Below are 3522 nucleotides of genomic sequence, written 5' to 3'. Positions count from 1 at the left end.
AATTTGCAACAAAAAAAAAGGTATGAATTTTTAAGGTTAGAATGTTTTTTTTTCATTTATTAATTATTTGATTATTATTTTATTAATTTTTATAATGCTGGTATTGTTGCCCCTCATTGAAAGTAAGCTGGTTTATAATTTTTTATACTGCAAGAGGTTAAAAATAAATAAATAAAAAGACGAAAAAAAAAAAAGGTGGGTTACAATGAGGGGTGTAAAAGGGGGGAGATAATAAAAATGAATGAGGAGGGCCTTACCTTTTGAAACACCTGGCTATTACCACTGCGATATATATATATATTTTATGCCACCATATGGATTTCCTCGTGCCCCACCGAGACTAGTTCATGTATGGACCCATTTTAAGGCCCTCCACTGGTGTATATTATTTGTCTCTAGTCCATATGTATTTATATTTTTAAATGTGTGGATATTTTGGATGGATACTCAAGGGGTCTCTTTACTTCAGGCATGTGCGGACTTTTGTTGAATTATTATAGTTTTTTTTTTTTTCATTATTTTTTGGCCAAGGGGAAAAGAAAAACCGGAATACCATCTCGTATATAGTTGAAAAATATATACAACAGATTTTATGTCGCACATAGACTCACTCTCTTTTTATTTTTCTCTCAACTGTGTTCATATATCGGTTGCATGAAAGATCTGGCTGGATGTAAGTCGAGAACTTTATGACAATGACGATGAGCATACTATCATGTTACATTTGCCACTGAAATATCGACCTTGATTCATTTATTTCAATTATTATAAAAATAATTTTATTTTAATAATTATTTATTTATTATTTATAATGCAATATAAAGATACTAATTTTATGGTGACTCGTTTGTTTACAGGTTTACAAAAAACAACAAGCAACAGAGAATGAGTCATTGTCATCTGAATGAGTGTACCACATGAAGAAAGTATATTGCTGATGAAAACAATCAACAAGAAAAGCAAATAATATAATAAATAAACTGCTGATAATCTTGATTGTTGAGAGGAATGAATAGTTTGATGATTAACAGAAGAATCTACTGCGTTGACAAAGTGAGTAATTTGATGCTTCATTTGTGTTTTATAATATTATTATGAACAAGAGCACGTGCGACATTCCAGTGCATTTGATTATCAACAATGTCTAGCTTGCAGTCTCCATGTAAATATCACATATCAAATTTTATTTTTTTTTGTTTTATTATCTGTCAAGTTTTGTCCATTTAGCAGTGACACACATTAAAATATATTCAACTTATTATCAAAAAAGGTCTTGTTGATGCTATCAGTTTGAACCATTCAATAATCATTTGATAATATTCAAAAAAAATTTCAAATACATTTATATTTTAATCATTGATCAAATAGTTAGCTTAGTTTTTTTTTCGTTTTAAAACTTAAATTTTTATCAACAATTCATTTGCACTGTGATATCAATCTCACCCTCTTGGTTTATTTATTTTTTTTTTCTTTTCAAATATATATATTTATCTTGCTGAATTTTGTTTTGCAGATGAAAAACACGTCATACTGTTTGGGAAGTAAATGTGCAGTATAAATTATTTGTTTACGATATTCGACAATCAGGTATCAGCGTGTTTATACCTGACACATTGCCTGAGGATAAAAAAGGTATGATCTGTTATTTCAATGTGTTTTTCTTGGTTTTCTACGACTCATTTCTGTCCTCTTACCCCTCGATTTTTTATTTTTTCTTTTTTGTTATTTCGTCTACAACCCTCTTGTACAGAATAAAATAACCATTGTTCCATGTTGCCAGTACCTGAGGGTGAATCTTTTTGTCTGCAACACACGACGTAGTTTTTTCTCTTTGGCCTCATTTCAGTTTTATTTTTCTTTTTTTTTTTCTAATATTATTATGCTTGACTCTTTCACAAAGAAAAAATATATATATATATTTTTTTTTTTCATGTTACTACAACGTTAACATTATTGTTTTCAGGTCAATATTACTAATGATTTTTAAGAATGAAAAAAAAAAGTCAAAAGAAGACATGAATGAATTTACAAAAAGAAAAATGTCTCAAGTGAGTGAGACGAATTGATGCGGTTCAACGAATGAGTGGTTCATTTTGCTGGCAAAAATAGCAGGAGGTTTACCTCAAGTCATTCATTCTCTTGAAAAATTTTGAATACTCTTGACAACACAGGTGTGTCATGGTGAATAATCTGGACGACAGGAAACAGCCAAAGAAGATGAAGAAGAAGAAGAAGAAGAAGAAGAAGAAGATGATGAATAAGAAAAAATAAAAGTAGGCGATTTGTTTATGGTATTAACTGTAGTTTTTATGACTCGAAAACTAAACTAGACAATAGCATTTAAAGATTACAAATAATGAGCCATACTTGATGACTACATTAGAAAAAAAAGAAAAGAAAAAAAAACAGGAAATTTATCTACTTCAAACATTTAACAAATAATATATTTGTATTAGTCACAATACGGTTTTATTTTAAAATAATCATTTCAAAGAAAATTAATATTATTTCTTCTTTTTTTTTCTGTTTTTTCAAAACAAATTCTATTTAACAAGAAAAAATAATATTCATCAGATAAATTAATATTTATCATATTTCTTCTTGGTAAAATTATAAGATAAATTTACGTATTATTTAATTTTTAAAGTTTAATAATTATTTGTTTTTTTTTTCTAGCATCCAGAGAATTGAAAGGATATTTTTTCATTTCAAAGAAGCACCCCTGATACCGAACACAAACTGGAGATATATTTTTGATGCTGAATGAACGGTACCGTTCTTCTTTACTTATATTTATTTATTTTTTTTTCAATTTTCTTTCTTCTATCCGACCTTTTTTTTTTTTTTTTTTCGCTTTTATGAATAGCAGACGACCAACCTTTTTGTCGTCGGTTACGTTCTTAACTGAATCACTGCACCCACACCGGCACCTTGATGATGTTGGCCGTGTGTTCAGCCCCGGTCAAGGGATATATATATTTTTTTTTTATTCCTTTTTTTAAAAATCCATGGTACTTTTATTATTTTATTTTTTTACACGTGATGGCTCAAAGTCTTTGTTGAGATATACTTTCTCGTGTACCTGCTATTATTTTACTTTATAAAAATTACACAATGTTACAAGCTTTTAACGGGTAAAAGAATTAAGAAAAAAAAAATACCATCTTTTATTTCGTTAAATAAATTTTGTTATTTTCATCAATACAATACATGTGCTGATGAATTAGAATAAATTTAACCTATTGACATTATTGAATCAGCAAATTGAATCAATAGTACCTGAACATTTTTAACGGAATTTTTAAAAAGAAAAAAAATAAAATAAAAACAGGGTGCCAAAGTAGGTAATACGTTCCGGCAATAAATTCTCCAACCGTGACAATATGTGAAAAAAAGAATTTTTAAAAAAACCAACTGTGTTGCACTTTGTGTGTATGATGATGCTGATGTTGTGTATATTATGTAAGTCTGGTTGGAAGGTAGTTAAAGCATATATTTCTACGTACCCTTTGTCGATGTAAC

General features: G+C 28.5%; 1 long non-coding RNA gene across 1 annotated transcript; it reads left to right on the top strand.

Moving 5' to 3' along the window:
- The first annotated feature begins 922 nt into the window (after window positions 1-922).
- LOC122851384 lies at window positions 923-2184 on the top strand. The gene is made up of 3 exons (XR_006373684.1): window positions 923-1053; window positions 1514-1632; window positions 1964-2184. It is a non-coding gene; the product is annotated as an uncharacterized LOC122851384 (long non-coding RNA).
- The last annotated feature ends 1338 nt before the right edge of the window (window positions 2185-3522 follow it).

This window comes from Aphidius gifuensis, linkage group LG3, assembly GCF_014905175.1.
Source record: "Aphidius gifuensis isolate YNYX2018 linkage group LG3, ASM1490517v1, whole genome shotgun sequence".
Lineage (NCBI taxonomy): Eukaryota > Metazoa > Arthropoda > Insecta > Hymenoptera > Braconidae > Aphidius > Aphidius gifuensis.
The sequence above is the reverse complement of the archived record's forward strand: the minus strand, read 5'-3'. Positions and strand labels throughout refer to the sequence as shown.